We start from the raw sequence: 19993 nt of genomic DNA, 5'->3' as shown, positions 1-19993 counted from the left end.
AACATGTCAATTCAACGTCATAACAATTAACTATCAATGAATTAGAACCTCTGTCTGCAATACTGGTGCACTAAACGCCCGCCGTTCCATTTTCCCGCATAGCGCGAATGGATTAATATTTGTTGCTGTCGGTCAAATTAATTCTGATCACAATCAACATCACGGACGATTTCAGCTACGAATCGAACATTCCCGACTCGTCAGCCATCTATGTGACAGTTCCGTCGGATTAAAACGCGCAAGACGATTTACCAATGCAGTGCAGTAACAGTAGAGGAGTTTATATAACTGTTGTTCAGACACAAGCAGTTTCAACCGATAATTCAATCTGCGGAAGAGCCCGATTGAGTTAAGGATCAAAGGTCGAAAAGTTTTATTCATTAAGTGAATTGAATAAAAGTAATGAAACCTCCGGCGTGCGTTTGGTCTTTACCGAACGCCCTAATTCGATTTTCCGATCTTAAAAAATCTTGAGATTAGATTTTCATCGGACATTTCGATTGGCGAAATAGAATGCTCTGCAATGAATTTCTAAATTCTTTACAAACTACCCGCGTATCGCCAATGCAAACAGTTATGATAACCATGAGATATTTTTCCGACTTGAATTTGTGCTGATAAAGCTTGTTTTTCAGCCTACTACAGACACTTCTCGTCGAAAGTTCACGAAGTACAAAGTTCAAGATGTACGAAGGATGCGCAACACGAAGTTGGAGAACCGAGATATATCTACGGTGAAAAATAAACCTACCACCAGCACTTAGGATGATTGATGCGAATATCGCGATAAAAATGTCAACGGCAATTCGTATTAAAGAAGCAGTAAGCGAATATGATATTGGCGGATATTGTATGATTGATACAGACAAATTGAACCGTCCATTGACATTTCATTCGTCTTCACCCCATACGGGACGCTGCGTGATCAAAAGGAATGCGATCTGTCTGTCCCCTTTACGCTTTAGACGCCATGCCTTCAATCGGAAATTTTAATAAACACAGGACACGACATTTTTTACTGAAAGTACGCGCGGGAGCGACGATGCGGACAGTCTCCTGAGAAAGATTTACCCGTGAACATATGTTACATTACTATCAGTAAATGAGGAATGAAAACGATAAAAATATGATGTGCGATCAAGATTTTTCCGGTAACTCATATCATAAATACATCATCTTTCATATATTTTGCTCATATGTATATTGCGACACACAAGAACGCTGTAAACTACGATTTCTAAAGCCCAACGCACTCGATGCAGAGAAGTACGGAAACGCCTATGTTTAATCATGGAAATATTGTTTCCCGAAACGGTGTTTCTCGTTTCTCGTAAACGCACACGACACAGGGAAACCCGCTCGGGAACATGTTTCTGTCTCCTGTTTCCGTCGTGTGCGTTTGACTTCAGGATGCAAACCCCGCAAGCTTTGTGTGAAAAATGCATGATATTACGTACCGGTATACTGCAATGGCTTTTTACAAGCATGACATATCAATAAGACCGATCAGTTACATATACTTGCGTATGATAAAAGCCAAAAATGACTGATCGTTGTACGAATTCTCAGCCATTTGTTTTCCTACATCGGACGAAAACTCGAGCGTATAAATCTCTAATTAAGACAAATGGTCATTTTTATTGATATAAGCACATCATCATTCATCATCCGGGTTATACATCCGTTATAAATCTATTATACCTGCGAAAAAAGTCCATATCGCTAGTTACAAAACGAATTACATCATAATCGCCACATCAACACTAAACTGATTACATCTATAAAAGCCATTATCGGCATTTCACCGTGAAAACATAGATATGTATGTTTGGATATAATGAAAATTACCCAGTCATTGTCTTAGAAGATAACACAATTTTTTTTCCCAGTAAGGAATGATTCAGAAATGCATACTCACTACTTGCTAATTATTTAGACTGGACTCGATTATTAGCGATACAATTTAAGAGTACGTATTAGGTGTGTTTGAGACTGGATTCACACATGTGCATAAATTAAGCACTGTAGTATTTACACAAACCACTTACCAAATAGCGTATATTTGTAAATTGACTAGCCTGAACTGTTTATGGGCAACGACCCCGGTCACCAGTCTTTGCACGGAAAATGTGTATATATTAACCGACTGAAGTATTCAGTGTCTTCATCGTTGATGTTTAATGACAGTAAACATTAATATAATTTAAGCAACTTGTGTATCCTACTCGAGTGTCTACGAATATGAATGAATATATATATATATATATATATACTTCTATCAAAGTATCAATATTACCCCTGTGTTGTATTGCAATAAATGAACGAAATCATGTCGTAACCAACAACAGAAGTATTCATTAATTACATCATAGTGAAAGAAGTTGTGTCGCCAAAAGTAAAATATTACGGCAGGATTTGCCTAGTCTTGTAACACACGACTAGAAATTAATTAATGATACGACATGATTGTTTACTTGCGCACGAAGTAGACGCAGATTTTGTTTACTCCGTGGCCTCTCAATGACTGCATCATTGGTGGTCATCTGGAAACAAGAATATTAGAGATATCGATTTGATCAGTTGGACACACGACTGAACAGTCGAATCTCATCCTCGCGTGTCCAATACCAGAAAACCATCTCGAGCAATCGCCCACACTGAATCATCTAATAGAGTGATGGATATCATGAGATCGACCATATCCGTCGGATAAATATTGCATAGTAATGCTTTTGTCTCCGCTGGGTTGAATTAAAGGCGAAACTTCCCGCTACACTACATATTGGAATCGTTTTGGTATGCAATATGGCTGTTCAGGTTTTTCTCTAAAAACACTGCGAGTTATACGCGTAATGAGTCAATCGTTAACGAAATACAAATTCTCACATTTCTCATCATCAATAGACGTTCATCCAATCTCGGGGGTTTTGATCGATCCAATTGCAAGCACACTTGGCCGATGAGTTGTGTTGTTTTTTATTTGTTTTATTCGCTGGAAAAGCTCGATGTCAATAATTAGCACCTATTTCGTCGAAGGCTTCTCCATTCTCGGTTGAATCAAACAGACGTAATGACAACAAATAATTAGATTGGCAAAGCCGAGACGCCAAAGTAAAAACAAAGGCGTTGATCAGATCAGACGATGAAAACTATGTACAACATAACCAATAATTGCAAAGGAGCACATATCTACAATAATGCATTTCATTGGACGCGAAACAAGAATGGGAATTAACTAACAGAGATATAGTTACTTACTCGATTCGCTTCTGGAGCACATGTAGATCATAATTTTTTATTAATCTTAAGAAAATATTTTGTCAGTTGGATATAAGTTTGTATATCGGGGTGAAAAACTAGGGTTTGTTTCGCGTTCCTCCCTGGCAGATACATGGTATGTATCCGATACCAACAGCATATGGAAAATTACATGAACATCATGATCTTTTATTCACAATTTAAAAAGAAGAGAGAGCAATCAATCAGTAAATTGCTTCAAATCTACCTTTTTTCTTTAATGCTCAATATCTTTAATCTTTTCGATAATTCTGAGATAGTGAGGGTACATTAGATTACGCGCAATTCTTCACAGGAATTCTAAACGCGTTTGGGAGATTTCTCCGTAAATAGAACTGCTTTGGTTTCTGATTGATTAAATTCATGCATTAAGCTGCATGAATTTGTTTGACATCATATTTGGACCAGCATGTACATCTTTTTGTATTTTTCCGACTTACCAAGTCAAATTAACAACCACTCTGAAAAGGTCTTTTATTTCTGACATGTCTAAATTTGCGGTATAGGTAGTAAAACTATTGTTTACATTTGCTTCAAGTCAAATCTGTTCATTGCGACTGCATTTGATTGATATCGGCAACAAAATCTTGCAATATCCGGTTCGTAGACAAATTAATCGAAAATCGCGCGTCGTACATCGACGACAAGGGTGGGTGCACACAACTGCCGGCTTACTGAAGGTTCAGTGACTAGGCTTGGAATAGATTATCCGCTACTCCACTTTCTCTGACCCCAGGCTATTCAAAAGCCGATCATGACGAATCAACCAAACGCAGCCCTATCAATGATGACCACTTCAATTATAAATGGGATCTGCGCAGATAGACTCTCCACCATCGTATCTACGAAATCAAAGTCCCATCAGTTGTAATTTGTGACGAGAATGAAATCTTGCCTGGCGATTAACATTCTAGCCTCCTAGCTCCATGCTAATCAAGAAGAAATATTTATGTGACAGCTTCCACTCTCCCCTTCCATGTGTCGTTTCATTTTAATCATCTAAAAGACTTTGACATGCCTGTTTCAAAAACAAATAAACCTTCATTTTAGCATGGACTTTAAAACGTTCTCTTCGTTTCAGAATCCAATATTCTAGATAGCACAGATCAGTCTACTACGTCACACATGTTTAATTGGCCACGTGTTGAATCCAGAAGCCAGACACGATTGGAAGGCCAGACGGTTAGCTGCAATAATAACAAACAGCCTATTCTGAAGTCACACATACTATTGTCATCGATCTATGAAGCAGAAAATACGGAGACCATCGGCGTATCGAAATTTCTCCTCTTACCCGTATATTCCTTTTACACTACAGGTAAAACGCGTTAATTGAAATAACATGTAGTCCGATGTACCAAGTAATCGATATAGTGTTGTATTGCCTGGCAAGGAATCAATCATATTATATCTATGAGCATTGATTTTTCGTTCAAAATGCTCACATTGCTTTGTCCTATTTATGGACAAAACGCTTCTTATCAATTAAATTACCTACGTATAGTCGTAAAGATGAAGTAAGTTTATAAAATAGTCTTATTATCTTTCTTGCTTTGGATACTGATATGATATGATACATAACCGGTGTCCAAAGAGATATAATATAGTCCGACTCGATAGATAGACCAACATCTACGTAATAAAACTATATTTAATAAAGATCCTGTCAATTTTGATGAATGGCTTTATGGTTCGACTGCTTTATCATGTAGATTATATTAGGATACGTTTTGTATTTGTTTGAAGAACATGGGTTTCATAAAAGCATATAAAATGATGATGAAGTCCTGATTGAAACTGAATTTTTTTTGTTCAGTCTAATTTCTAAACACACATCAATACTGTATATTAGACCCATTTTTGTGAAACGGTTGTCACGGATTTGCCGGGGAACATTAATCACATTGCCTAGATTCTGCCTTTGACAACGGTAATCTGTGAGTTTTGATTTTCCTATTACTCCACGTCGAATTTGCATTACAGCTTCAATGTAAATATTACGTACTAAGGTGGGAAACTAGATGCCCAGTAATCTCTGCTGCTTAGACGGCATTTAAAGAAGGTTAGCGTCCTCCGTAGCTAGGTTGCAGTGATTGATTGCTTCGCCGTACAGTTTACTTTGTCATAAAATACGAACGAAATGAACACAGTAGAAGAGGCTTTACATTCCGGTGTAAGGTTTAGAAAAACCGGTGCTTAAACGTCATGTTCACATACGATCAATTACGATTTAAACTTCTTTACTATACTCGTTTTAATTAAACGACGCCCAGAATCGTCAAGGTCGTCTAAGCCTTTAGAACACTGGATCTGGAATATGGTGTCTCACAATGCGGCCCTATGTGTGATAGCGATGACTACTCAAATAAAAAATCAACCACGCGAATGATACTCCCAGTTGGCTATTTAACAGATATCATCAATCATATTTTGGCGAGTTGACTTCATCGATTAGGAAACAGCAATTACCTTTTTAGAAACAAGGGGGCACCGCACCGTTCTTTCTTACTTGGGAGTATGGGGTTAAGTGTCAAGATCAACAAAAATATAGATTTGTCATTCTACCCGTTTACTTTATTTTGGTGTCGTTCATACCCCATAAAATTGTTCTCATTTTTTTTTGTTTTCCGTGCTTAACAATCCACGTATATACTTCCCGTTATATTATTCTTGAAAAAGGGGATTGACTAATCCCGAAATAAATCGATCGAATTAAAGATGAATTTCATCGTAGTTTGTGTCGTTGTGGCTATTTAAAACAATGGACTCTCTACCGAATATTTACTGTGACGCATCATCGTATTTTACGGCAGTAGCGGTATATCGCATTACAGGATGCAATCCTATCATCACATCAAGGCTATTGACGCATATTTGGATTTTTCCGATCACAAGGTGTTCGTGGGGCCTCGGGCTATTCTTACCGTGATCGAAATACGACCGCTTCCTGTGAGCTATGGCGATACAATAATGTTATCCAGTCGTACGGTCAGTAAAAAAAAGAAATAGCGATGGTCTGCAAATGAAAGCGCAAACAATTTTCCCACTTAGATAGATCGGAACATGCCAGGAATTGCTATCATTAGTTTTAAAAATCTCCAGCGTCTATCTTGTCATCTGACAGACTTAAAGGGGTAGTTCCGAATCTGTGTGGAAAAAACAAAATGCCTAGGGAAATGACATTAGGGACCAGCTGTGACACCAATTCTTAATATATAAGGTAATTGGGAAGTTTGTGTATATACCATCGTCTGTCTATTATCGAAAACAAATTAAAGTTTCTTATTAACTTTTTTAAAAAGATTAAGCTGCATAGAGTTGAATTTCAACCCCGATTCAGATATCAGCTCGTGACATAGATTTTATAGATAATCCACGCTGCAGGATAAGATTACGCCAAATTCTAAGAAATTATTTCATTAGATTAATGTCTCCGGGAATTAATTTCATACGGGATTAAGATGCTCGTGGAACGAAGACAACGTCGTATGTTACGATTTCCTCGATTATGGTAGCGAGTCCTGTCTTTCACATCTCGTATAAGAAGCAAAGTTGACACAAATCAAATATAAAGCCTCTCAACAAATCAAACAAAATAATCGCATTTCAGTCAATAATGACAGATGACGATATTTGTTCCAAATGATAAGTATATGGAAGCCATCTTTGTTATGACGGCAAAACAGTCTTTCGTCCCGATGGCAAATTGGGGTTGATCTTTCTCTAGTACAAGGGAGCAGAGTGCCATGTCTAAAGTGATGTAAACTATGCTACGTCGTGGTTTTGATCAGTTTCCATGCCGATGAAGGTTTGTGTTTGTCAAAGTTGATACAGTCATCATATTTGACGAGTAACACGGGAATTCGATATTGGTAGCCGTCACGCGAGGGCCCGGTGATCGCGAGATGTTATGCTCGGAGAAACGTCGTCGTAGCGTACGAGCAGAATTTCCTGCACTGCTGTAATTTGAAATTTACACAACGAATGGCTTAACACGAACGACAAACAACAGTTGAAATGCCGAACGCGGCATGAATTATTCAAAAATGCGACGTCGTACACTTAAAAAATATTTTCAACCAATTATTTTCAATCGTTAATGAGATGAAATTAATCCCCGTGAATGAGCACTAATTGATTAGTCCGGAAATATGCTTGATGTATTCGACTACTGGCAAAAAACAAAAACATTTTTCTGTTTGATATTTACATTTTCTCTCACCTTTCATAATTGTCATTGCCAAATGGATTCTTCTGTTATTAATTGTTAGTATTTCAGCAACTGCAAAGCATGAAATCGAACACGTCGCTTCAGCTAGATCCAGTTTGTCTCTAACTTGCAACAAATACCTTTCAGTATAGTTTAATACCTATTATACTATCCCTTTGTCTCTTCAGTTGCTTTGAAACGAGATAAGAATGAAACACTGACGTGATAAGAAATCTACGCGCATCGTCTATGCAACCAGAGCTACACGTTCACCGCAAACCTCTTTTGTTCTGTTTTCGAAATAAGACGTCTTTACACAAATAATCCTTCTTGAAACTGTTTTATCTAAAACGAAGATCTTTTTGCTGTACTGTAGAGCAGACGGGAAAACACGACGTTCGCTCGTCCGATGTCATGCTCTAGCGATTAGCGCGTAGTTTGCACCGAGGTAACTCCATCAACATGAAGGAACTGAAGAACTATCTGTACGTTCCAGCAGGCACAGGGGGAGTCGCACTCGTAGTTCAAGTCGAATTCCATTCACACGCAGTCCCATCCTTCAAACAATGCGTGATTTTTATTCCATTCGATCCCGCAACACGTAAGGCCAACAAGGATAACATTATCGAGGTGTATGACGGATGAAATATTCATCTCAATCCGATAATTATTCCACGAATTGTCAATGATACAAGGCTTATATTAACAAAACCTTAACCGATACTAAATAATGACTGGCTCGGTGTAAGTTTCACATCAACCAGCGGAACTGTTGTAATCACTATTATTCTCTGGATTATATCATATATTAGGTTGCTACATATAGATAACAGACACGGGATATTACAAATTGTCACTTATACTAACACGCTCCAGGTTATCTTCGGGATTATTGTTCGTATCTACGAAGCGATGAACTCCAAGAACAATCTTTGATGCTCAGCACATCGGATACTGTTTCCCGGAACCGACAGAAAAGTCACGCTGTATCGCATCGTGCGGTAACGACGTAGGAATATCTTATTTTCGTAGCGATCGAAATAAAAGATTGGGGTTAATTTAATGTCAACGTATACGGCGGGCGGCTTTCGAAAAGAGGGTGAAATGACGAGTGAGAATATTCATGAAGGGAATTTAGTTGACGAGCATCAAACGTTAAACGTAACGAAAAGTCGTTGAACTCAAATATCTGTGACAATTTTTCCGTTCACTATCAATCCCTTTTTTCGGGAGAGGAATCTAATGATTCTAATTTTTCCAGATGAGAATAGCAGTTTCTCTCATTCCGATTAAACTTTGACAAGATTACGTCGAAACTAGAAGCTAAACATTTTCAATCAAAACCTTTCTCAGTAAATGTCCGAAAGAAATTACGTAATTTGAAGCTTTAAAACGTGCCCCGATTTAGAAAATAACTGGTTCTCTAAAACATAATCCATCGGTAGGCAAGGAATTAATTCAACTCCCATTACGTTAGGAATAAAGTCGATTTTGTTTCAAGCCATGGAGCTATAAAAGGCGCTATCTTAACGGTGCATGGAATGAAATCTCATTAAATCCGTTAAACATGCGTTAAATGAAGGCTTATCACTGGTAAGCACGACTGCGGCAAAAATTTCGATTTATACGGATTTATGGAGATCACGGGCTTCTACATTCCTAATACCCAGCACAAGGTTACTCAAGATAATGTAATGGGATATGAAGATTTTAAGAAATGAATTATTTGGAACGTACGTAAACTTTTGCGCAACATTATAGGTCTTTTAAAGCTCTTTTCCACTTCTCGCCTGTCTTACCTGCAATTCAACGACGTAGACCTAATACCAGCTTCATAAATTGAGTGAAGGTCGAATCGGTTATTATAAAGGCAAGGCTGATGTGTGGGTAGACGATATTTCATTTATATTCGTTTACTTAGATTTTTGTTCTAATCAATGAATATCGTTATGTTGTTATCTCCACCATTAGCGCGTTTAAAAACAAATTCCAGTCCACTCGTAATCGACGACGCATCTGTGACATTCATATTAAGTTTGGAGTGAACAAGGGCAGACAGCTGTTTCAGGATAATGGATCATTCTTTTAAGATATTCTCACACACTTGCGTCGATTGCAAAACCGCCACCGGCCTATATTTCCTCGATGTATTCCCTGCTGTAGTTATTGAATTGAATTCAGAAAAGCTATCCCATCTCAACCAGAATACTAACAGCAAACACGAAAAGCGGATTTTGATATTTTGCTCATATCACAATTGGTTTCAGCATTTTTAACCAATTGTTAATTTCGACATCCATCAATCATTTTGCTTTTTGTATTTTGTTCATTTTGTTTGCATATGATACGTTTAATCTGGATTTGAAATTAATTTTTGATAAGCGTATTCACAATTCAAAAATTGCTAGCTAAAACCGATGTCGCATTTTGTTGAAGGCGTTTTTATCTCATACATTTTCCTGTATTCTAGAGTATTCTCTCGACGAGTAAGCGATTACTCGATGGATAGATACTAAAAAAACTAGCAAACTAATATCGCAGGGAAGAGATTTTTTGTCTATGACTGAAAACTGATCAACTAATATGTTGTTTTATATTTTCCTACATCAAAAACAATCCGACAGTAGTTCGGCCTCAGGGAAAGTAAGATTTAGACTGCTTCTGATCCAATGCCATCTATAAATTGACACGCAAGGGAACAAAACTAACGCGCACGCAGCACTTCACGGTAAAACCGCTTTATCTAATCGCACCAGCAAAAGGAATGGAAATGGGACATGTAAGAAGCTTTTGCGAATTATTCTATGCAATTTTTGCTAAATGTTGAAGGTCTTATATAAGAAAGAAGAAACGTCTTATCCAGTAAGAAATTGGAGCCAGCAAAAAGATCTTTCCAGTCGTTCGATAGAGATGGAAATTAATAGGTAATGAATAAGGAACCGGATCAGGAATAGATTTATCGCAAACTACCTCCAGTATTTGATACTGGTCAAAATCGAGAAATCCACATTTTCTTCTAGAATAAATAGCACTCCTAGAATAGATTCCTCTCGGCAAATACCCACAACACGAAGTCTATAAATAACAATAACAAGAGAATGTCAATTGGCAAACATGTCTACAGTTCGGACAAACTAAGCTGAAAAAGCAATTTATCATCATTTACTACGCACTTTTGAGCTAGAAACTAGCGTTCCATTCTGAAAAGTTGGTCGTAAAAAGATTCGCATAAACACCTCGCAATAAATCGCTGATATGGCAAATACCCAGGCCTTTGTTCTGTGTTTGTCGGGAGAGGTTAAACGCCGCGGACATAGCTGTCTCGGTTATAAATTCGGTTTATGCGGTATATGGGGAGGGGAGGATTGCCATCGGATCATCGCTGAACATATTTTTTTCAAAGGAAGTACTTAAATGAAAGAAGCAGTGTGTAAAATGAGAAATCACACCGGGCGGACATTTTTATCGAAATTCTGATTACGCTGCAAGGCCTTCAGGCAACATTATCACTCAATGGCAAATTTGTTCGAACTGAATATTTCATAAAGCCGATAGCGGGTTTCAACGCCGATGAAGTCAAACAAATAAACGTATTATTGGTACCGCTGATTACGCATGTTATCCTTTTCTATAAGTCATATTCCAAGATTGATATTCATCGATTACACACGAGTTATCTAAATGTACCCTTATAAAGGTCGCGTTGACACTCTAGAAAGTTCTGTCACAACCCACATATTTTTCAATTTACCAAATGAGTTGAATCAACATCTTTCTTGCAACGTGTATTTACCCTTCATTCTGAAGTGATCACTCGTTAAAGGTTTTCCTGGATTTTTTTTTACGTCACATCAGATACTGGTTCAATCGGCTGCCAAAGCATTCGCCCCGATGGTTAATCTTACTTACGTAAGGACGTTTCGTTCCGCATCACGAAATAGCGCGCTACTATTACTATGATTGGAATGACGCGTTTCTTCTGAAATAGGCTAAAAGAGTCACGTAAACGTATTAGGTATTATGAAACTTAATAAGTCCTAGCGTTGCGGCCATATGCGCCGCGATCACAAGAGCGTTTTTGACCAGTGGCAAATTAGGCCCGGAACAACCGTTCACATCGGGTGCCAAATTTGGCCCATGGTCCGACCAAAAATATCGGACCAGGCCCGAACCAAATTTTAGCACTGGTCAAATTGTTGCAAGTGAATTGCAACTGGTCCCGAAAGTGACTCAGTTTTATTTAAGTATTGTTTATTATTGAATGAGTGATTTGCGTGTGTACGCGCTCTGTAATTAGGCTCGGACGAATTTGACTCGGACCTGATCCGAACCAAATCGTCTGCGTGTGATCGTGGCTATAATGAGAATCCTTTGCAGCATTATTGTGTCGTGTTCAATCGTGACGAAAATGAAATGGATACATTCAAACCCCCTCCCACACGCCCTACGCTACACCCGCCAAAAATGATTTGTTCTTAAGTTAGAAATTATGAAAACAGGTCATGGGCAATTTATCCAACCGTGTAAGTTTTTGTCCTATTTTCATGTGATTAATCGATACAACCGTGAAAGTATTCTTTAGCGACTGATTAAAGTTGCGATGACACGGCCACAGTCACCGTATTCTTAATGTAGCTGCATTAGCAGCAACATTAGTTATATCCGTTCTTTCAGCTGTGAACACCATTACATGGTGATATTGCTTTAACTAGGAGCGGTGTACGAACAGAAAATGATGCCATTCGTCAGACAAGATAGACATACTAAACACGACGTTTACAATAACAATTGTCAAGTCAAAGAAGTTTCTTTTGACGCGATGGTAATTAACATTTATCCATTAGTGTGTCTCTTATTTAGATAAATCGTTTGGGTTGTTTTTGTTTCTGAGCAGAATACTACACGAAACCGAAAATGAGTTGAGTCTTGATCAGAAACCAGTCCCTGATCAGTTCTATACGTTGGCACATTTTAGTAATAACACCCTTCATTAGTGCTTGGAGTAGTGCCTCATCGAGACTTCTGTTCATTCAGCCTGTAGTTCTTTTTTCGAAAGCTTTGCTTTTCCCTAAGCTTTACACATTGAGATGATGAAATGTAATGATTTTACACTAGACCTGTATCATTAAGCATGCTGTCAACGTTATTCGAAAAAGTGGCCGCTGAAGTATATATTGGACTGGTTCCCGCAGAGCCAGTCTCGTTGTCAAATACAAGATTTGTTGCAAGACCAGTCTCGGATTTGATTGAACGATGCAATTAATGGAACCATAGGGAGATTTTACCAGATAATGTGTCATCGACGAAACATAATGTTTTGACTAAGGATTCCTCGGAACGTAATGCATACGAATTTATCGTTATTTTACGAGCTTCTGAGAATGCTGACAATGGAGTACCGCGGACTCGGTATTATGACTTATACATTTGAAGGCGAACGACATTCGAGAATTATTATAATGGCCCTTACAGAAATCCACGCACGGATACCAACTTGTTGTCTGCAAATGCATTCTCATTTCCAGTTACACGGCGCAGTTCAGACGAATCTGACGGAAATATCAAAGTACCTCGCAATAAATGCGTATAAATTAGTGTGCAAGGAAAAATGCGATTTATCAATGACAAGGGGCCTGCTTGTTTTGCGAAGTATGTTTGTCATTTGTCTCAATTTGGAAACATGTGGAATCGACTGCGGTTTGTGGCACCGATGCTTTCTAGACTTCCAATTTTTCATTCATTGTAGAAACCATTAGTTCACGTATCTACGCTTTGAGGCCAGATTACGAATATTGTCTTCGTGCAGCACTCTCATCCAAGCAAACTATCAAGGGTCCATAGCTTTGATCTTTGATGCTTGTTCTGCCTAAAATGCATCATGGTTACGCCACTTCAAACCTCTGAATTAAATTACGAAGCATTTTTCGTCCGATTTACCAAAAAGGTTGTCATCATTTATATTTCCATAGCGAACAATTGATTGAAATAATAGCTTGAAATCTAGTCTTGGTTTTCAATTTTTCGCTTCAATTTGTAACGCTTTCAACAAGTCGTAACATATCACTGTGCATTGTCATTCTCTATGGTAACATAAGGGTGGAATTGGAGATTTAAGTGAAGCGAAAAATATGCATTTCACGACCGGGTGTGCACTGGCATTGCCAGGTTCAATCTTCGAAGGCTTTTTCCGAAGATGTAATCATTATTACCGTAATCACATCAGCAAAACGAATCAAATGTAATTTATCTTTATCGCAATGTGGATGCTTACACTGAAATATCAACTCGATATACCACAGAGTAGCGGAAAATATAAAGATAAATTTTATTTCAGTATTTTAGTATTTAGACTCGCAATAACCGACAGATCGAGAAGATAAAATGCATATGCTCATCAATTTGTATGTATATGTATGATCGTAAATCATCGAGAAATCCCGAGAAAGTATTCTGCAACTCAAAAATGGCAGAAGTTGTCAACCAACATAGATATTCAGTTACCGAGACACCTCCATTGCATGATGATCAGATACTGGTCGGTTCCGAGACAGGGCCGTATATATCAATATTGATATGCACGGTTATCGATGATGCTTTGAATAATTTTGAATGATGGTTGAATTTGATCGATCGATTCAATATGAAATGATGGAACAATGTGTCAGAGGAGTCTGTCAATCAAAAGAAGCTCTACTCAGGGTTTCATTTAACCAACCTTGCAACGTTTTATTAAGGTTTTCTTCGCCGCTGCGAACGTAGACATAATCTCAACGGGACTTAGTGAGAATATTCATGTTTGATAAGACCTCCATTATATCGAAGAAAAAATATTTAATTTCAGTCTAGACCCATTTCGGATTACACGAGAAAATAGATGAATAGGTACACTGAATATAAATTAATGAAGATTTGATTTTTTCAAGTCTATGCCGCCATTCATTATTCATCGTGAAAATGAATCTCCATATACGTGTCGCCATTTTGGTCTGTTATATCTATGTCTGCGCGCAGAATTTATCTCTTCGCTACCGAGTTGATCATTTGTGCGCGCGTAGAAAACATTTGTCAAAGTCGAGACGTAAGATGATGCCACCGATGACAAATAGATTAAAAGCATCTTCGAAAGTGTCTGATATTCTACCTATCGCCCGCGTCGATGGTAAAAACTAGTCAACATGACGGATTCGTGACGTGTTTAGTGATTAATGACCTTTAGTAGCGCCGCTTCTGTGTTTAATGTTGGAAGAATTCGGATATATCAGATATTGCGTACTCTCATTCGTTATGTGACATACCAGATGAATCGGAATCAACGATAGCTTCCGTCCACATACTCTATCATCAAAAACCGACCTGCAGTCCAAATAGAATCAAATGGTCTCCAAAATCAATATTACTTATCCATATCAATTGATACCATTTCGACATTAGACCATATGCAATTTATTCACAGACTCATTTTTTATCGCCAATATTTGAAAGACCAAAAAGACCGTGCTATGAATTAACGTTCAAAGGATAACAAATTAGCCATGAAAAAGAAACCATTATTCGGTTGATGAATATCATCTATTGGACTCCAATAAAGCAGGCAATATGTTACGGGTAACTAGTTCTGCAGGGACGTCAATAGGAACATGGTGGTATCTCTTCGGGTAACATTGCTTTCGATTTCCAATTCGATGCTGACAATGTGGCCAAACGATGTTAAGCTTTTTATGCAACACTACAGACAATGAAATGATCTGCCCTAGCTTTCCCTTCTCTCACAGGACTCACGGAAATTCAATAATTAGTTATATGTATATATATTTCAAGGATTATCTGAGACTATCCGAATTAGTTCTTTCTCTGGGACGAAAAGCTTACACGGAAAACCGACTCACTTAATCGTGAAGAATAACTGAGTTGTATATATGGACATGCGTCTAAAATAACTCATCTTTATCACAAGACGTTCTCGTTGAACAATTAAGTTATCACTGGATGAATGAAAACTTATGAAACGATGCATCCGAAGATTAATTCAACAGCATTGCAAATCTTGCACTCGGCGTATACTTACAAACCACGTACTATTTGATAATGGCTGCAAATACCAGCCATAATTATGCGTTTGGGAATCTGTAGTTTCTCTGATAAATACGCTCAGCTGGAACATGTAGTTTTCGGTCGGCTAATATTTTGTAAGAAGCTCTCTTGTCGTAATGAAAAACACCGTATTTGAGACGCTGGACACATAAATCTAGAAATAACTATGAATTAGAAGCCATAACTGCTATTTGCGTGTAATGTATGGACAGTGACAAGTTGATGGGTTTGAGTGAAACTCGATGTGAACAGCGGTATGGAGTGATTTACGGCTTGAAATGACATCCGGATACACAATTACACGGTGTCAGACGTGGTCATTACTATAGATTTCGTGGCGCGTCGCCCGCACCGCGTGGGGGAAAATGTCAACGCATGGCAAAGGCGTTTCTCATACTACTCAACACATAAAAATGCCGACGGTTTAGCTGTAATAACGAACATGAAATTGGACTAATATAAAAAGATGATCGAAGTATATAGATATTTTGTTCGACTGTTCTGCTGATATTGCTGCAAGCGACATCGTGCTTTTGCTGTTATTAAGTGGTAGATGACAACATCATATAGCCGAGAGGGAACACATATCCTCGCCTATAAGTACTTTGATAAATAATATTGTACCGTTATTGTTATTTAAGAAAAATGAAAACAGCCCAATGGCCACCGAGGGTACAACCGACAACATGATTATGGGTAAACATGGTCAGTGAAGGCTAAAACGCGATCAAATTGTCGAGCAAGCTACTTCCACTTTGAATCATTGGTGGTACTGGAGCCATCACCCGCTTGATCCATGATCAGGAGTCCCAAGGAACTGCAATTGGTTGACAAATGGCCAATATACCGTGTGTCCCAAGTGCGTCAGTTTGCATCAATCTGATCTGCGCTATTATCCAGTTAAGTGGACGTACATTATATATTCACGACTAGATTACCACGAGATACGAGTGTGACTAGATTATGAACGCTTCTATGCAATTCGTATCAGTTCAATCAGAAAAAAATCCCACGAAAATCGTGTGAAAGACACGTGGGCCATGTATTGAGGACCAATTACTGTGATGTGAATATTCCAGTTTTACGATGAAGTGTTCTGCAATGCTGTATCTTTGTGAAGAGAAAAATATTTCTTCATTATGTTACATTAATGAAGTTTAAATCTTAGAAGTTCAATAATCGCGTGCTGCACGACCGTTTCGGGTTGTTGTACGATTTCGATTTAAGTCTCGCCCGGAGATGGCGATTTTTACAAGCTGATTAACGATGTTCAGGGAAACCTGTTATTTAAGATTCTTAAGCTTTTTCATCGTGATCCGACAGAAACAGATATCTTAAGAGAACTGGCGAAAGCTGAATATTGTACGGTTTCGAAAGTACGATACAAGACAAGATATAACGATGGTCTCGGCGAGCACTAGAAATAAACTAGAGGGTTTTGATCTGGAAGAGAATATTCTCAAAATTTCAGCTTCTTTCACGAGCTGACCCTGATCAAAATTCTAAATCAAGTTTGATCATTTCATTAATTCTAGTGTGACTGGTTGGATCGATGGATGGGTTGTTTGTTTTTGGTTTCCGCTAAGTGGTCGCGTGAACGCGTATCTCCTCAGTCCTGTCGGTATGGATTTAATGAACTGTTCAATCAACCAGTCATGAATTTGTTTGTTCTGTGATATTGCTTAAGATTTATGCCGTAATGAACATAGTACTCGGGTTATCTATGCAAGGATTATTGTCACCTGTCTACACTGGCGTTTGAAGCCCCCTCAAGCAAGCACAAGCACACAGTGACGTTTCAAAAAGGTTTATACCGCTCATTGGTATAGATTAGAATCATGTGGATATATTCTCTGGGCCTGGAGCAACAATTCCATTTGAGTTTATTTTCTCTATATTATATAAACGAAGTTGGAGAGCCCTAGACCTGCTATTTATTGGATCGGTTTGGCGTCCATTAACATCTGATTTCCAGGGGGACCCTATGTACACGTATATTTCATTTTCAGTTAAATCGGCTGCCTTCTTACGACTGCCAGCCGAGAGCTCACTGTGACAAGAGTGAGCTTTTATTAGCAGAACAAATATCAATATTGACCCTTCTAGAATTCATGGGTATCCAAAGGGGCGTGGAGTATAACTATCTTAAGCTACCAATGTTAAAGATTCTTCAGAATAACACAAATTGCGAAAACTCATCGACGGACTGCGCTTTTGTCTAAAATCGTAATATTTTCTAATGAATTTAGATAGCAAAATTGAGTGACAAATGATACGCATGCTTGAGAAACCTGCAGAGATGATGCTCGATATACAGTACTCGAACTCCAGTGACTATGATTTCCCTGGTTAGTTGTGTAGGCGTAGTCATTTCCCATGGAACGTAAACTACTATCAGATAAAGTCGCATTCCCAGACCTATGAATATTTACATATGCCATCAAATCACCCGATTACAAACCAAAATAGTAGTTGTATCGTTCAAGGGAAACAAAGAAAACTTTTACGTAAATAATAAATGATGTCAAATTGTTGAAACCGCTTTCATTTCTAAATGAAGGGTTGGAATAAAAACTATGAGATTTGGGTAAACGTCAATGTATTTCTTACTATTATCACAGACGAAATGTTAAATGTTTTCTTCAAGAACAAAACTTTATAATAACCAAATATGAAATGATAGCTATCGAAACAAGGCCGTACGTTTTCAAGTAATTGCAGTATTAAATCAATTATCATCGTAAATTTTCGTAGATACAGGTATAACGTATTCAAGATTCCGAATTAAGGTTCTATTCACAGTCAAAAACTCCTTACCTCCATATCTTATCATCAATGGAAAATGTCGAAATACCGCTGGCGTCCATCCTTTTTTTAAGCGAAGGCAGAATGAGTCGGTCTTACTGAAGGTATTCCGCACGCTATTACTGTCGATGATAATGCGATTCCCTCCGAGAAGATTAAAATCCGTCCATCACGAATTGCTGATTCTGTTTCTTTTGTATTTGCGATTCACTTTGCCACGTAGAAAGACCATTTCTGGACCGAACTTCTATACGGAAACATCAAAAATATACCAAATGAAATTATTACGCCTCGCCAGTCTCTCGTTCTATTGGCGCTTGCAACGATTGAAAACGATTCACTGCGACACTACTACTCTCTTGCGATCTGTCCCACACTTACAATTGCGGTACTAAAGGCCGGTTGACTTATCTCCTTATCGTCTGTCGCCTCTATGTCTTAAGGTAAATCAATATGTGGATGGATATTACCAGGCCTCCGCACGAAGGTGTGCTATGCCACTTAACGTAGGCAATAGGTGATTCGCACTGTGTTGCACTGATTAAACTGGCAAAGGGTGCTTTGATGCTTCTTGCGTCGACGTCTGATGATCTTTAAGATGAGCAACTGGTGGCTGCGATTCTTCCGTTCTATGACCCTGTGGCAAAACCACTCCAATCAATTGAATATTTCAGTCTAACTAGCAGCGACCAGCCGAGTTATTTATTCAGTATCACAATATTGCTTTGTCAAAATGCAGCAACACACGGGCTTTACTGAAGATGAAGTCCATGGAAGATTCGCTTTCGGCTTAAGTAACTGTCATTGGAAATGGTATCTCAGCGTGATATCTAAAGCATTATTTTATGATTGGATTGGTTACTGATCACCGCTGCCGTTTCGCTGACTAACACAGTAGTTCGGTCTGCTCTTTCGACAACACGACAATCGCGGAAATTTGAATTCAAATCGGATGTTTCGATCGATCAAACGAAATGCAGACTGTTTTGCTACGATGAAATACGTCTGATTGAAGTTAGATATTTGATAGTTGATTAACAATTCTTAAAGATGGCTAAGATTGAACGTCGTCAAAAATGAAAGGTTTTAGGTTTCGACTACGAGTGTACATAGTAATGTGAAATCTACGAAATGAAGATATCAAAACAGTCTTTCCCTTCGGTACTTTATGCGATCGCAACATTATGGGAGATATGTACCAAAATAACCTAGTTGAGTATTTATTATTCACTGACAGCTTTTGTTGTTAATGATAATCAATGATCCTCTAGTTGCATATGTCAGTGCTTATCATGTCCAGAGATCCAATTGGCTTAAGCGATACTTTCTCCACTATAAATGTTTTAATCAGCGTAAACCTTCCCATCACGGACTTCTCAAATCATCATAAAGAGATCAAGTACGATAATGGATATTTTGACATATACATTCGTGTGAAGAGATTCAATGACGCAACAGGCGGAAAAGTGACAAGACAAGTGGGGTTCGAATCTGCCTGGCAATCATATACACACTTACTGTCAATGTTATATTCGATGACATTTTGTATGGATAAAAAACAAAAGGACAAGGAGAAAATTTGTGTTTTTC

Source organism: Tubulanus polymorphus, chromosome 2 (assembly GCF_964204645.1).
Source record: "Tubulanus polymorphus chromosome 2, tnTubPoly1.2, whole genome shotgun sequence".
Classification (NCBI taxonomy): Eukaryota; Metazoa; Nemertea; class Palaeonemertea; order Tubulaniformes; family Tubulanidae; genus Tubulanus; species Tubulanus polymorphus.
This window is presented reverse-complemented; position numbering follows the sequence as displayed.